This window comes from Schistocerca piceifrons, chromosome 1 (genome assembly GCF_021461385.2).
Source record: "Schistocerca piceifrons isolate TAMUIC-IGC-003096 chromosome 1, iqSchPice1.1, whole genome shotgun sequence".
Lineage (NCBI taxonomy): Eukaryota > Metazoa > Arthropoda > Insecta > Orthoptera > Acrididae > Schistocerca > Schistocerca piceifrons.
In genome coordinates this window covers 1,233,922,098-1,233,940,330 of record NC_060138.1, presented here as the reverse complement: position 1 = coordinate 1,233,940,330, position 18,233 = coordinate 1,233,922,098, and positions in this window count along the sequence as shown.

Below are 18,233 nucleotides of genomic sequence, written 5' to 3'. Positions count from 1 at the left end.
GTCTCTCTCAGCTACATACTTTTCTATTTAGAATTAAAGATGAATGTATTTCACTAACAAACAATTTCTCACTAAATTTTGAATAAAAGAAGTTACTGTTTTCATAGACAGTCGACTTTCTATTAACTGTTATTTATCATGAGCATAAAGGATAAACTTTCGATCCTATTGCACAATTAATATGCACTTTCGATGCACAAGAGGAACCAATACGGTACAGAATCTGACTTTAATAGTAAGAGCAATTAAAACTTTCTATAATTAAGTAACTTTGTGCATTTGAACTACTTTCAGTGGAGGGGGAGGGGAGGGGGGTGCTTAATCTTGACCACTGTAGCAGAGCAAACAAAACACACTTTCATTACATCATTGAAACACTTAGCAAGCATGAACATATAACTCTCAACAGCTGCAGTTCTGAACTTTTACTGCAGTGAAACACAAAACTGAGATATTTGTTAGATCCTTTCAAAAAACATTATTAATCTTTGCACACATTATTGGCACATTAATTTTAATATGCCTTCAATAAAGGACTCTCGGCAAACACTTTAGCGTGGGAGGGACCCTAAGTGGATATATGACTGACGATAAATCACAGTAGTTACAAGAGTTGAGTCACATTTTACCTTATATTTGGGTACACTTGAATAGAGACAGGCGAAATTCCCTCAGACTTCAAGGAGAATATAATAATTCCAATCCCAAAGAAAGCAGGTGTTGACAGATGTGAAAATTACCGAACTATCAGTTTAATAAGTCACAGCCGCAAAATACTAACGCGAATTCTTTACAGACGAATGGAAAAACTGGTTTCTACCATTTGTAGACTTATAGCAAGCTTTTGATAATGTTGACTGGAATACTCTCTTTCAAATTCTTAAGGTGGCAGGGGTAAAATACAGGGAGCAAAAGGCTATTTACAATTTGTATAGAAAACAGATGGCAGTTATAAGAGTCGAGGGACATGAAAGGGAAGCAGTGGTTGGGAAGGGAGTGAGACAGGGTTGTAGCCTCTCCCCGATGCTATTCAATCTGTATATTGAGCAAGCAGTAAGGGAAACAAAACAAAAGTTCGGAGTAGGCATTAAAATCCATGGAGAAGAAATAAAAACTTTGATTTTTGCCGATGACATTGTAATTCTGTTAGAGACAGCAAAGGACCTGGAAGAGCAGCTGAACGGAATGGACAGTGTCTTCAAAGAAGGATATAAGATGAACATCAATAATAGCAAATCGAGGATAATGGAATGTAGTCGAATTAAGTCGGGTGATGCTGAGGGAAGTAGATTAGGAAATGAGACACTTAAAGTAGTGAAGGAGTTTTGTCATTTGGGGAGCAAAATAACTGATGATGGTCGAAGTAGAGAGGATATAAAATGTAGACTGGCAATGGCAAGGAAAGCGTTTCTGAAGAAGTGAAATTTGTTAACATCGAGTACAGATTTAAGTGTCAGGAAGTCATTTTTGAAAGTATTTGTATGGAGTGTAGCCATGTATGGCAGTGAAACATGGACGTTAAATAGTTTAGACAAGAAGAGAATAGAAGCTTTCGAAATGTGTTGCTACAGAAGAATGCTGAAGATTAGATGGGTAGATCACATAACTAATGAGGAGGTATTGAATACAATTGGGGAGAAGGGGAGTTTGTGGCACAACTTGACTAGAAGAAGGGACCGGTTGGTAGGACATGTTCTGAGGTATCAAGGGATCACCAATTTAGAACTGGGGGGCAGCGTGGAGGGTAAAAATCGTAGAGGGAGACCAAGAGATGAATACACTAAGCAGATTCAGAAGGATGTAGGCTGCAGTAGGCACTGGGAGATGAAGAAGCTTGCACAGGATAGAGTAGCATGGAGAGCTGCATCAAACCAGTCTCGGGACTGAAGACGACAACAACAACATTGGGTACACTATAACTTCCTATGAGCTGATCCTTCACTGTACATTACTATAGTGTTCCATTACAGCGATTGCGCAATATGGTGGCAAGTGCATGTCGGTGGTTGGATTTGCAGGCGGAAACGCTGGATTCTGTCATTTCTTGGTGGCGATGAGAGGTAACAATTCCAGAATACTTCCAGCTCTTTATCCTTCCATCCGAGGAATAGGAAAGCGACACGAAAAGCCTCTCTCGGTACCAGCACAATACACAACTTTTACATGAGCAGTTGACAGTTTGGTAGCTCGTCCCAGACTGACTTTTAATGCACCTGTTCTACCTATGACAACCACAATTTGCGCGCGCTACACTGTTCCGTTCCCGAGGGGAACCACAACAACTTTTACATAAGAAATAACTAAGAACCCTAAGTGAAGGTCAGCAGTTTACATAAGAGCAACCAAACGCAGTAAATGAAACAGAACATTTGCACATATTGACATTTCTACAAAAAATTATTTAAACAAAATTGTTAACCTCAAAGATAACCAAAGACATTATGTGGGAGAGACAAAACATATCATTTTCTCATATTACAGAGATTACACATTACAGTATCGAATTAATAATACACTAATTACATAAGTGTAACTATAGGATGTTGGATAAAACAGAAAGCTCAATGAGTCATCAGGAGGTATGTAGTGTGTAAGCTATGGTGTTACAAGCTGATACGCCGACGATGTTTCAATGCACTTAAAATCATTAAAACTGAAATAACTGAAACTCAACGATATCTAATTCCGACCCTTTTTGTAATTTTGGTCGTCAATTACCTCGTATCTTAAACATAATTTGCGACGACAAATTGATGCTTTTAGAGAGACAAAAGGAATTCATTTCCAAAATGATACACCAAGCAACTACTTTAAATTACCGTTTCCCATCTTCGTCTTATCTTGATGTTCTCAGAGACCATTTTCGTGAATGTCCTCTTCCTTTCCTGTATTACACGTAACCTTCCAAGCCGTTTACGAAAAATGTGTGCCGCACACGGAGCGGCTCAAAAGCAACCCCTTGCCGACGTGAGTTGGTAACGGGTCGCTAGCGAATCACTTCCTGTGTTGTTAAATAGGATTCAGCAGATGTCGCGACTACAAAGTGATTCGCCGGTGAATCGCTTGTAGCGCGTTGCCAACTAGTTGCCAGAGACTCGGTGCATGCGTTCCCAAGCGAACTGAGTTGCGCCCTGTTCTCGAACATAGCCCTCCATTGGTTTAATCTGAAGGTGAATGAGCAGACTGTAATCGTTAGGTTTGAACGACATGTCGAAAAAGATCCCATCTTATACAACTAGAAGCTCCATGTCTACTGCAGTAGAGATTTGACAGAGACAGCGGGGTACGAAATGGGAAAATAGTTTCATATGACCAGTGTGTAGTGTACCCTATATCTGTTGCTTAAAATAAAATTATCCGCACGTCAATCGAAGAAAATGTACAAAAAACTATAAATAGACCGATGGTATTCTCTTGTTTGACTGGCAGCCTTACTCGTTCTGCAAAATTACGTTTTCATGTGGAAACGAACAATGAAAAGTCACAATTCTTCGAGAGTGGGTACCCAAATAAACCGGAATTATTTTTTAAAAGCTATATAATTTCAAACTGTTTACAAAACAACTTCAAAATACTTTCCACTGCAGCTAATACATTTATCCCTCCAGTGCTTGCACTGTTCGAAACATTTTTGTACTCTCCTTTAGAAATGGCTGACAGCTCCTCCCTCGTTTTTTTCTTGTCTTCTTCAATGTCGTCAAATCGGTGTCCTTTCATGCCCCTTTCCATGCGTGGAAAAAGTCGCATGGGGACAGGTCAGGCGACGATGACTCCTTCAGTTGGCTTGACTGTTGCTTTGTTTCTGGGTCGTATCCATAGCGCCATGACTCATCGCCAATAATGACCGTTGACAGAAAATCTGGAACAGTTTCAAGCTGGTGTTTCAAAGCACAACATGATTCAATTCGACGTTCCTTTTGATTGTCTGTCAGAATCTGAGGATCATGCGGCTTTTCGCGGATGATGCTGTAGTATACAGAGATATTGCAGCATTAGAAAATTGCAGCGAAATGCAGGAAGATCTGCAGCGGATAGGCACTTTGTGTAGGGAATGGCAACTGACCCTTAACATAGACAAATGTAATGTATTGCGAATCCATAGAAAGAAGGATCCTTTATTGTATGATTATATGATAGCGGAACAAACACTGGTAGCAGTTATTTCTGTAAAATATCTGAGAGTATGCGTACGGAACGATTTGAAGTGGAATGATCATATAAAATTAATTGTTGGTAAGGCGGGTACCAGGTTGGGATTCATCGAGAGAGTCCTTAGAAAATGTAGTCCAGCAACAAAGGAGGTGGCTTACAAAACACTCGTTCGACCTATACTTCAGTATTGCTCATCAGTGTGGGATCCGAACCAGGTTGGGTTGACAGAGGAGATAGAGAAGATCCAAAGAAGAGCGGCGCGTTTCGTCACAGGGTTATTTGGTAAGCGTGATAGCGTTACGGAGACGTTTAGCAAACTCAAGTGGCAGACTTTGCAAGAGAGGCGCTCTACACAGCGGTGTAGCTGCTGTCCAGGTATCGAGAGAGTGCGTTTCTGGATGAGGTATCGAATATATTGCTTCCCCCTAATTGTACCTCCCGAGGAGATCACGAATGTAAAATTAGAGAGATTCGAGCGTGCACGGAGGCTTTCCGGCAGTCGTTCTTCCCGCGACCCATATGCGACTGGAACAGGAAAGGGAGGTAATGACAGTGGCACGTAAAGTGCCCTCCGCCACACACCGTTGGGTGGCTTGCGTAGTATAAATGTAGACGTAGATGTAGGAACAAGCTTGACAGCAGCCCTTTTCATTCCAAAATCTTCCGTTAAAATTCGCTGAACCAAGCTCGAATCCATGACAGTTGAGCAACTGTCTGTCGACAGTCTGTGAGCACAAGCTCTCGAGTTTTTTCAATATTTTCGTTGATTCGGGCAGTCGATGGACGTCCAGAACGAAGTTGGTCATCAATCGGCATATCGCCATTTTTCAACCGAGCATACCACACGTACACTTGAGTTTTTCCATAGCGCCATGTTGGTAACCTGTTTTCAACATTAAAACAGTTTCAGCAGCATTTTTACCGAGTAGGAAACAAAATTTCACAGACACACGTTGTTCACTGGAGCTTCCCATGATAAAAATCGAAATAAGAACAAAACAGTGATAGCAAAAACAATGACTGCACAGGAATAGAACAAGCAGATGACAACACAGGCGGCACTGAACTGTAATGAGTTGCGCTTTACACGCCTAGTGCCAGAAATGCATATCACAGGAGCTCCACCCACGGAAACGTTATTCCATTTTTTTTATATCCCCCCGTAAGTACAATGGTGTTCACATATTCACATACAAACGATTTAACGAGCACAAACCTCCATCTCCAAGATTCCGCGTTTATAAATCTCAGGATACGGTATTCGGGTTCTCAAAATAAAAATAACGATGTGATAAGGTGGAAGGAATCAATTGCCAATCACAGTAGCACTGTTTAGTCGCTCTATAAAAAGCTATGAATTTCGTTTCTGTCTTACAACTCTTTGGCTACTACAAACAGCCTGTAGTTTACATTACGTCGCATATACGGATGAATCCAGAATTCTCCTCTTTCTCTCATTCGTGTGTAGTGTAGAAGCACATCTTCCTGTGAGCTTGTATCTGTGCTCCACATGCCAAAAGATTCTCGAGTGCAAGATACAATATTCCGTCGCCTACGCGTTGACACACGACAACTGCAGTTTCCCATTTCCGATTTGTCTCATGTGCGAAACAGCGTCTGCAGCTAGTCGGCAACCATCCGTCACCCGCCCGTTGTGTTCCTTTCCAGTCGCTCCTTGTGCGGACGGCCTTACATATATGGTGTGACCCCTAACTCCACCGACAAAATTTCAATGGTCTTCAGGAATATTCACTGAGTATTTTAGTATCTGGGACATGTGGTCTCCGGTGGGTAATCTATACGTGTATTTCGTATGATTTCTTGCCCTACACTGAAAATAACTTCACAACTGTGCATATGTTGACAGTATGCGTTGTGCGTCTGTTTTGGAAACAAACATGTCCATTCAGATTCAGTACTTGATGTTCACGACAGTAATGTCTACTTCATTCTTCGCTCTCACACTTGCATCCAGTAATGTTCGGTTCTTTTGAGGCTTTGTTTTCCCAGTAATGTTGATTGCTCCTTAAGATTGTTACACATCAGCATGGATGATTTTACTGCCGAACAGTTGACCGGTAGGCACCTCATGCATGCATTCACTGAATGCTATGGATGAGCGGCACGGGGACGTAACAGCAGTATGTTACCCTCATTTATCTTAGTGTTCTAAGTTGTAGAATAGTAAATTACCTTACACCATAATAATTGGAAAGTACCCTCATAGGGCTACTCTGATCGTCTCCTGCGTCGTTAATATAGACCAGGAACAATAGAAAGCCCATATCACTTCCTTGGGGAACGCCGGATATTACTTCTGTTTTACTCGATGACTTTCTTTCTGTTACTACGAACTGTGACCTTTCTGACAGGGAACCACGAATCCAGTCGCACAACTGAGGCGATACTCCGTAGGCACTCTGGTTAGAAGACGCTTGTGAGAAACGGTGTCGAAAGCCTTCTGGAAATCTAAAAATATGTAGTCAATTTGACATCCCCTGTCGATAGCACTCATTACTTCATGAGTATAAATAGCTAGTTGCGTTCAGCAGAAACGATATTTTCCGAATCCATGCTATGTGTCAGTAAATTGTTTTCTTCGAGGTACTTCATAATGTTCTAATACAGTATATATTCCAAAACCCTACTGCAAATCGAAGTTAGTGATATGGGCTTGTACTTCAGCGGATTACTCCTATTTCCCTTTTTGGGTGTTGGTGTAACTTGAACAATTTTCCATTCTTTAGTTACGCAACTTTCTGCGAGCGAGCAGCTGTATATAATTAATAAATATGGAGCTATTGCATCTGCACACTCTGAAAGGAACCTGACTGGTTTACTATCTGGGCCGGAAGCCTTGCCTTTATTAAGTGATTTAAGCTGCTTTGCTACACCGAGGATACCAAGTCTATGTTTCTAATCTTCGCAGTTGTTATTGATCGGAATTCGGAAATATTTACTTCGTCTTCTTCGGTGGAGGAATTTTGGAAAACCGTGTTTATAACTTTGCTTTGGTGACGCTGTCATCTGTGACTTCACCGTTGTTATCGCGTAGTGAAGGTATTGATTGCGTCTTGCCACTGATGTGCTTATATATGACCAGAATCTCTTTGGGTTTTCTGCCAGATTCCGAGCCAGAGTTTCGTTGTAGAAGTTATTAAAAGCATCGCGCATTGAAGCACGCGCTATATTACGAACATCTGCAAAACTTTGCCAAACTTCGGGATTTTGCGTTCTTTTAAATTTGTCATGCTTTTTTCGTTGCTTCTGCAGCAGCGATCTGACCCGTTTTGTGCACCATGGGGGATCAGTACCATCACTTACTAATTTATGTGATATATATCTCTCAATTGCTGTCGATACTATCTCTTTGAAATCATTCCACATCTTTTCTACGCTTACGTGATCAGATCGGAAGGAGTGGAGACTGTCTCTTTTTGACAGCGCTTTCATTCGTACTCCAATTCATTCTCCTTTTTTTTTTTTTAATAAGTGGCCATCTGCCTTCCTACACGTTTGATGAAGTTTATCGAAGTCCACCATGACTTCATTCCATCTACCAGCATCCTCATCTCATAGCGGCATTTGCACCCATCGTGTGGATATTTTTCCGACAGTCTGATGGTATGTTTGCAGGCTAGTACGTTTCACACATCACCTTGAATAGTCGTTTGGTTTTTGTTGTCCCCAATGATCATATGTTTTCGAAATGTGCTATCTGTACCCTCCGCCTAATTTGATCGCAAGTCTTCCGAAATTTTGTTTAGTTCTGAGTCTAGTGCTGGATCACGTATGTCTTCCATTTCTGTGACATCATCAGACGCTTCCTCTACCTCGTGGAGGCCTTCCATTAACTCTTTCCACTTATCTGCTCTCCTCTTTGCGTTTAGCCGAGGAAATCCCCTTTCACGTTTAGTGTTGACGCCTTTGATTTTAATTTCGCCAAAGGTTGTTTTGAATTTTCCATACGCTTCACATTTTTCCTTCAGGTATTGTGCTTTGCCCTTCCTGCACATCCTATTTAGTTCATTCCTGAGTAACTTAATTTTCTGTATTCTTGTCTATTCGAGAACATATTTGTTCTTTCTACTTTTGTAGATCAACTGATCCATTATGTCACCCAAGTTGCTCTTGCAGTTGCCTTACTTGTATCTAATTTGCCTGTCCAACGCCTGCGATTTTTTAGAGATTATTCCACTGCACTTAACTCCCTATTGAGGTATTCATTATCGCAGTACCTCCAGTCTTAGAGAAACTGCAAACGAACATAATCGTTCCGCAGTATTTCAAGTTCTTACTTTTTGCGCAAACGTAAAACAGATAATAGAAAAGCAGTTTCCTGACTGCGATCCATAGGAAGAATCTTAAGGAAATGTGACTCATCCACGAAGGAAGTGGCTTATAAGGCGCTTGTTTGAGTGATTCTTGAGTATTCTTCATGGATATGGGACTCTTTACCAGATACTACTACTAGTAGAGACAGAGGAAGTCCAACGAAGAGCGGCACGTTTCGTCACGGGATCATTTTGTCGGAGCTATATCTTCATTGGCAGACGTTACAAGACAGGCGTTGTGCATCACGGAGAGTTTTACTATTGGATTTTCGAGAGATCTTACTCCGGGAAGTGTCGGAAACATGTTACTTCCTGCCAAATACATCTCGTCTAACGACCACGACGAGAAAATTCGAGAAATTAGAGCCAATACAGAGGCTTACTGACATTCATTCTTCCTACGTTCCATTCGCGAGTGGAACAGAGTAGAGGCTGATCAGTTATTCGTAAAAGAAGTACCACGACACAACATTAAGCGGCTTGCGCTGTACGGTGTTGATGTAGATCCATACCGGCGATGTTCCTGACGTTGAGCCTACCCTTCATCATTATTAAATTAATACCCCAGTCTATATTTATTGCTGGCTACACCATACAATCCAAAATATCATTTCTGTGTCTCTGACAACGATGTGAACTCAAGGAATTTTCAGCGGCATCTATCTGATTTGGGGACGTACAACTAATAAGGATATCCCGTAACGTGGAGAAAATAGGTGATAATATTTTCTCTCGCCCTACAAAACACGGCTACAACATTCACCGCAATTAAGTTGATAAACAGATAATTATTAATGCCGGTCCGTTCACTGACCCGCAGTACCGGTGAGTCTGACAATGTATTCGCGAAATATTCCACCGCATTACGGTGTACGCTGCTGCATACAAATGGGGAAAAGATAATCCGATTACAGCTGTAACTGTTGTCACGCCAGGTTTATTAAAGAAGTGCGAGACATTTCATTCGGACGATATGCGGTTAATCGCGAAATGGTCGCACCGCACAAAATAAATGCGAGCGTTCCTCGTTTTTCTTCGCTTGGGACAATATAAATTTAATACATGCCCGTAACAAAGCAACTATTTCAAAAATTTAAATAAATACCTTCACAATTTATTAAAACGCGTTGGACTGAAAAAAAAGAGCTGCGTATTATTAAAGCTACTATCTTATGCTCCGTTTGATGTGTTGTTGTTTATTCGCCTGTACATTCCGGTTATTAAATGCAAGCCCGCTCCAGCGGTTGTTTACACTGTACTGTGGAAATTCACCTTCGCAGTACGAAGAATTCAGAGAAATGACAAAGCATATCTGCCAGATGAAACCCAGTACGTTACTGCAGATCGGAAATCGTCCTCAGAAGTCATTACACACGGTGTCCACCACGCTGGCACCAGGCGCTTTTGGAACGACTACCACTCCCGGTCACTGCGTCGGAGCTGGTGAGACACCCCTTCACACCAGGTGGCAATTACTGGTGGTGAGACGAGCATGGCAAATGTGTTCCGAACATAAGGCGCGTGCAAACCGCATGGTTGCCCTCCCATCCATAAGCGGACTTTTCAATAGTCGCTCTTGAGCAACGATGGCATTTGGATTCAGAGCGTAGAGCTATATTTTAAAAATAAGTGTGGCGAATATTAATGTTTTAAGCTTAGTGTGAAGTTAATGTCCACCTTGACTCTTCAGAGGCACATAGTGCTTTTAAATTTGACTAATTTTAAAAAGAAAGCACTCGTTTTCAGATACACTGAAGAGCCAAAGAAAGTGGTACACCTGCCTAATATCGTGTATTGCTCGCGCGAGCACGCAGAAGTGCCGCAGCACGACGTGGCATGTACTCGACTAAGGTCTGAAGTAGCGCTGGAGGGAATTGACACCATGAATCCTACAAGCTCTCCATAAATCCGCAAGTGTACGAGAGAATGGAGATATCTTCTGAGCAGCACGTTGCAGTGCATCCCAAATATGCTCAATAACGTTCATGTCTGTGGAGTTTTTTGACCAGCGGAAGTGTTAAACTCAGAAGAGTGTTCCTGGAGCCACTCTGTAGCAATTATGGACGCGTGGAGTGTCGCATTGTCCTGATGGAAAATGCCCAAGTCTGTCGGAATGCACAATGGACACGAATGGATCCAGGTGACCAGAAGGGCCTGTCAGAGTCGTATCTAGACGTATCAGGGGTTCCTTATCATTTCAACTGCACACGCCCCATACGATTACAGAGACTCCACCAGCTTTAAAAGTCCCCTGCTGACATGCAGGGCTCAAAGATTCATGAGATTGTCTCCATATCCACACTAGTCGGCCCTCTGTATACAATCTGAAACAGACTCTTCCGACCAGGCAACATGTTTCCAGTCATCAACAGGAGAGGCGTAAAGCTTTCTGTTGTGCAGTCATCAAGGGTACACGACTGGGCCTTCGGCTCCGAAAGCCCATATCGATGATGGTTCGTTGAATGGTTCGCACGCTGACATTTTTTGATGACCCAGCACTGAAATCTGCAGCAATTTGCTTCAGGGTTGCACTTCTCTGACGCTGAACGATTTTCTTCAGTTGTCTTTGATCCCGTTCTTACAGGATCTTTTCGCGGCCGCAACGATGTCGCAGATTTGATATTTTACCGGATCCCTGATATTGACGGTACACTCGTGAAATGGTCGTACGGGAAAATTCTCACTTCATCGCTACTTCGGAGGTGCTGGGACCCATCGCTCGTGCGCAAACTATAACACCACGTTCAAACACTTAAATCTTGATAACCAGCGATAGTAGCACCAGTAACCGATCTAACAACAACTGGGCCAGACACTTGTTGAGCCTACACAGGCGTTGCCGACTGCAGCGCCGTATTCTGCCTGTTTACGTATCTCTGTATTTGAAAACGTACGCCTGTACCAGTTTCTTTGGCGCTTCAGTGTATACTGAAACGCATCGAAATAGTAGGCTTGGAAATGGAGTAGGATTATAAAAGTCTTCACTTGGTGTCGCAAGAGGAGAGCAAACCAGGTCAATACTCAACCGCTGGATAGAATCCCAACAAGGAAGATCTGCTTCAAGACGGAAGTAATTCCTACGCACTATAAGAGCTGGATGTTCAAAACGCCAATATATCTGAATGACATCGTAAAGAGAGGAGTATGCTATCATAGTTTTGACCACGCGGTGTGAAGTAACAAGCCATTTGTTGAAAGCAACTAGGATTATTCAGAGTACCAACGTTGCAGAATACGTCCACCTCTACTTCTGAAAGGTGAAGTTAGGACAACTTTCAGCTGAAGCCGAAGTGTCCAGAGAGCTGGTTTATCAAGCCAAGTGAAGTCATCGCCACGTCACACTAGCAATGAAGGTGATACAGTTGTGTATAAATATTACATCTATCCGGTTGTCTCAACTACCTGTACTCAGTTTGCAGCTGACCAACCTTGGGACAAGATCTGTGTCAGTCTGTCTTCTGGTCATGGAGACCACCTTCGAACTACAAAGGACCGAATGGAGACACTTTTGTGTCATCACAAAACTCGTGAAAACAGACACAAGATCTAAAAGTCATACTTATTCGGTCTTATTTTCAACGTCTTTTAAAGGATACGTCAAGTCTGCTGATAAAATGGTTACAGCTTGCTTGCCACAATATAAACTACACTCAAAACATGGCGCAAGTGTATACCACAACCACTGAATACTGGCCATTTAATGCAGATATCGACAATATGTATACTTCTCGTACACGACGAGCAGATCCGAAGGAGAATGCTCAGGATCGATTCGACGTAAGAAAATATATTTTTAGAGTTGATAACACCATCTATGTGAAGTTAAAGAAATTTTTCATTGCTTGAATATTTATTTTATGCTACAATTGTGTTTTTGAGGCAGGAAGTTTTAATGTCTATATTGAGCCTTCTAGTAAACAGGATAGTAAAATTACTGTTCTATGAGGTTTACCTGTAAATAATAGGAGGGTGCCATAAGAATGTTTTTATGCTAGAAGCCTTCTGAAAATGGAGGTTGATGTATAACGTATCAAAACCAGTTAACCTCCCATGTAGAAAGTAGCTCCAATTATCTAATTACTTTACAAATGAGTTAATGTGTTAAATATTTGAGGCTGCCGTAAGACATGTACACAGTATCTAACTTCATTACTTGACTTATTGTATTAAACCTTTAATGTAAGATAATACCTCTTAATGAGTAGGTTAGAACTGACTGATAATTTTTAATTCGGTCAATACTTGCATAAAATACTAAAAATCAAATTTTTGATGGCCCTAGAATCCATTAGATAGGCTACCTGCAAAGACAAGATGAGTGGACGATCGTTTAAATTGTTTAATGATCTACATGAGAAAATAACTTCACTGCAGCTTGCTCAAGTTTAGTGACTGGCAGTAAAAATACTGCATGAGTAAGTGGGGATACTAAGGAATCGCCCAATAAAATCCAGAAAGATGAAATGTCATTGTATACTTAAGAGAGATATGAAGACTATCAGGACGGAAAGACAAGTTACGTTGCATTAAAACAGGTGTGAGATAACTACAAGCATTTTATTTACATTAGTCTGTAATGTTGATTAAAGTATAATTTTAAACAGGCTACTCATTACTGATACGACACTTAATGAGTCGTATAATACTGAAGAGTAAGGGGGTCACGGGTACACAATAAACTGTACATTCCAAGTTTAAGGTTTTCTGATTTGCTGCATTAAAAGAGCTCATGTTCCAAGTGGCTATTCTGTTGTTCTTCACCTTGTCTGTATTACCCAAGCCCTATGAAGAGACCCAAATGGTGCACTACTTCTTCTGTGGAAGATTTTAGAGAAGATGTTGGCACAGCTTATTGAATATGCTGGAGCAGAAATATTAGTGACTTTCATATGTAGTATTATATCTAAAACGATATCATCGAATGTCTCAATAAATTAAACCTTATCTTGTAAATAGGTTCTAAAATATCCATAATGGATAAGCATAATCTAAACCTCATCTTTATGGAATCTGTGTTTTGTCTACTGATGTCCTTGATCTGTGCATAATGTGAACATCAGTACTCCTACAATAGTTTCTTGAGGGACAAAATACCTTTTATGATGATGTAGGGCGTCTGACATCAAGGACTTTAGCACCCTTATAAGTATCTTTGAGATGAATCTGGATAAAAGACAATTATATATATATATATATATATATATATATATATATATATATATACACTACATTCAATACAATGGTCAATTCTTAAACAATCTAGATTTGTGATGAGGTAACGTTGTTGACAGGTGAGCACAAGACAGGTGCCAGCAGTGTTGGTAGGCAACTAGGCAACAGGGCTTTGTCCACGCCGGAATGTGCTGATACCCACATGCGCCATGCTGTCTCAGCTGTTGCATTGTGGGAGTGCTTACTCAGCACTCGGTGACGTCACAGCACACTGGCCGCAGCTCTGCCAATATTGTCTCAGCTGCCGTTGGTGTAAGATGTGTGGGGCACTGGGTTACCAGAGTATTCTCATTGCGTCATAGACTGCACCCTAGAAAGCACCTAATGGCTCTGCATGGAGCTTGCGACGTTCTGTAGGGTCTCATCGCAGCGTCCAACAGGAGTAAGATGGCTACAGGAATGAAAGACAGGTGGCAACCGTGGCACATCTCTCTGTGATGATAACTGTTAATTGCTCCCTGGATCCACTAGTTAAGTCTCCCCAAGCCCTGATGGTAAATGTCGCCCACAGTTTCCAATCACCCTTGGCTCTTATGGTACGATTATGCCTTGTAGTGGCAAAGTTTTCCTGGCACGACTCACCGTTCTATTAAGTTCTGTAACAGCACATAGGAGAAAAGGGTAGAAATCAGAAAATTTTACTAAACATTCACATTTACTAAACATTCACAATATTATAGGCAAACTCAAGCCTGCCAAGACAGAGGCAGAAGCAGGAAGTGAGCCAGTATATCGCAAGTGGATCAACTGGTCGACACATTACGACACTGTTTGCCAAGTGAAGGTACCCATTCAGCAGAAAGCAGACTGAACGGAACACCAGAAGAAACGAGACAAGAATATTCGTTGGTTTGGAAGATGTCCTCTTTCATAAGAGCACATAGCACGGAACTCTCAAAACAGTTAAAAGCCTGTTAAATGAATACAGTAGAATGAGGAGAACATTTTCAGTCGTTACAAAATCAGCGTTGTGTCGTAGGCTCATGCTAGATCACTTTAAACCAGCACTCCAGCTCTTGTAATGGATTGATAATTGGGATAGATGGTAACAGTAACAGTAACAATAACACCACTCGATTCCATGATTACGATACTATAGTGAATGTATACATAACTAATGAGGAGGTATTGAATAGAATTGGGGAGAAGAGGAGTTTGTGGCACAATTTGACTAGAAGAAGGGATCGGTTGGTAGGACATGTTCTGAGGCGTCAAGGGATCACCAATTTAGTACTGGAGGGCAGCGTGGAGGGTAAAAATCGTAGAGGGAGACCAAGAGATGAATACACTAAGCAGATTCAGAAGGATGTAGGCTGCAGTAGGTACTGGGAGATGAAGAGGCTTGCACAGGATAGAGTAGCATGGAGAGCTGCATCAAACCAGTCTCAGGATTGAAGACAACAACAACAACAGTGAATGTATGTCCTAGATATCCTGATACTGCCTGTGAACTTGCTGAAGATGATGGCCTTCACCTGACGAACTTCATGCTGCTCGCCGCCTGCTATCTACTGATGGGGGAATTGGCATTCTTCTGACAATACCGTATCACAGAGTGCTGCCAACAATAGACTTCAGCGTGGAAGCCAGCAACAGGGATTCTAGTGGTCCATGTTTCTGTTCAACACTCAGGCACTTACCAGGGTACTGACACTTACCAGGGGTAGACGGGAGATCAGCCGACTACTCGATTACCACCAACAGTTACATCTCGGATAGGTCATCAAGGCCGATCATAAATTCGGAATGGTACTGAGTACACTCCAGTAGCCAGCACGAGAAGCACGTCGCACTGGGCAATGGCTGCACCTACTCGCTGGCAGTCGACCATAGCGCCAGGATCGCTGGAAAATTGTCCTGGACGTACAAATGCGGAACTGCCTCGACAGACGTCAGCTGGAATCCAACACGTAGCTGAATAAGCAGCAGCTGCAGCTGGTGCGGAAGAGCGACGACTTGAAAACACTTGGAATAAAACATTAAACTCTCATAATGTTTTACTATCGACGTCGACACTTCACAGGTTCCCCAAAAAATATAGTGACTTCACACAGAAGTATCTCCACTCGGCACTCTGTAGTTCGAAGGCGGTCTCCATGACTAGAAGACACAGGTCTTGCCGCAAGGTTGGTCAGCTGATAACTTCACTTGGCTTGATAGACCAGCTCTCTGGACACTTTCGCTTCAGCTGAAAGTTGTCCTAACTTCACCTCTCAGAAGTAGAGGTGGACGGATTTTGCAATGTTGTTTCTCTGAATTATCCTTGTTACTTCCAACATATGGCTTGTTATTTGTAAGTGACCGAGCAGTAACATTTTTTAAAATATTATTTTGATCTTTATACTGCCAAGTATTGGCGTTACTGCACAGGTTCTTTCAAAAAGATTCATTCGTTTTCGCAGTGCTGCGTCTTCTTCACGAATGAAGACAGAAATCTGGAGCCAATTTTCCGTCGAGTCGAGACGGCTATAACAGAGGAAAAGAACTGGGATTTTTGTTTTCCGTTGCAACAGGGGTAATTCAGTTACAACTGAAATAATAAACGCAATGTCTTGAATAAGGTTGAATTTCTCTCGAATATTTCCGATTGACGTATGCGGTGTGATTTTCATAGAGCGTATGGCACTTCAGTTGATGTAGCTACAAGCATTCTACGATGGCCCCAGCAGTTTTAACCTTTGGTTTTTTATGTATGCCGAAATCCACAAGTCGTCCCCCAGATGTCGTTAACATTCACAGAAGTCTACTCTTTGTGCTATCTGACAGCTAGCCATTACGGATGTTTCTCTCAGGTGTATTTTCCAGCAACGTATGTGTTTCAAATGGTTCAAATGATTCTGAGCGCTATGGGACTTAACATCTGAGGTCATCAGTCCCCTAGAACTTAGAACTACTTAAACATAACTAACCTAAGGACATCACACACAGCCATGCCCGAGGCAGGATCCGAACCTGCGACCGTAGTTGTTGCGCGGCTCCCCACTGAAGCGCCTAGAACCACTCGGCCAACGAGGCCGGCTCGTGCGTGTTCCAAACCACACAAGCTCTGTATGATGGTGACGAACAACAACATATAGAGTTCTGTAGATCAATGACAATTTTGTTCGCAATTTAGATTTTTTAACCACATTCGTCCCGAAACGTTTTAATAACGGCACTAATAAGCCGTATTTTGGCACGTGGCGAAGTGGTTAGCACACTGGGCTCGCATTCGGGAGGACGACGGTTCAAACCCGTGTCCAGCCATCCTGATTTAAATTTTCCGTGATTTTTCTAAATCGCTTCAGGTAAACGCCGCGATCATTGCTCTGAAAGGACATGTAACCTCCCCCTAACTTATCGACCTTAATGACAGTAAAAATTAAACCGCGTGTACCTAATGGAAATTTGGAAAAATCAATCGTCACCGAAGTTAATCTGTCGGTAAAGAGGGAGGGAAGGGTTACATCAAAATGAAAGGAAAACTGCAAATCAAAGTGGTGTAAATTAATTTTGAAAAGGGCTTAAGTTAGTAAAGAAAGTAAATGTGCGGCCGTTACGTTAACAATTAACTGGCGTTAATTAGATATTTGAGATTTGTGGAAAATTACGGTCGCCAGTCCTATGGACAACTACTATAATAACTGAAAAAGGAAGGTTATTGCACATATAATTAGCACTAAAAGCGTGGCAACTGAAGGTTGACACATGTTGTGTGAAAACTGAATGTTTGTCAGAAGTAATGAATTTCGCTACACTATGACTTAATTTACCAAAAGAACTAATAAAACCGGGAAATTGAAAGTTAATTTAGTGACTGAAATTAATAGTGAGCTTTTTTTCTGAAGCACTACGAAATTCAATAAAATAAGGTTAGTCTTGATCTACCTCAACAATCATTTCAAAAGCTACTTGAATCTACGCAATTTAGAAATAAGATATTTACTTTGAACTTGAATTAAATGATTCTGAACAATTAACAATAGTAAAATTTAGTACGTACCAAGCTGACCTGCAGTCACAGGTAAGCTAAAATATGGTAACAAAACTCGCTCTCTTAATTTGTGCTTGTGTAATCTAAATATTGTAGCCAGCTATGAATACCTTAACTGAACTTTGAAATTAAAGCAGTGATATCGAATGGTATTACTTTAATGCTGACGTTTGAATTTCAACCACACTTGGGTTCATTTCGGAAAAGGAAGGGACCCTGCTTGGTAATGCAATTGCGACAATGAGCAACAAAGGTTCATGCTAAGTTGCTGTAATTTTGTGAGGCAAATGGAACAATTTTAAAAGCTGAGGTCTGCCATACAGTTCTAAAACTTTACGTGCTTCCAGTCTTCCTTGTTGGTTGATTGAAGGTTTGAAGTCGTCGGTCGAGGAGGTGGCGAGTCACTCCTTGTCGGCCTTCGCTGTTGCAGAAGCTGGATGTTGGCGCGCCTTCTTCTTGACACGGTCACCAGGCGAAACGGGCTCTTGATGTGCGCCAGCCAATGCTTCCCGTCCGCGACACCGTTTCAGAAACTATCATAG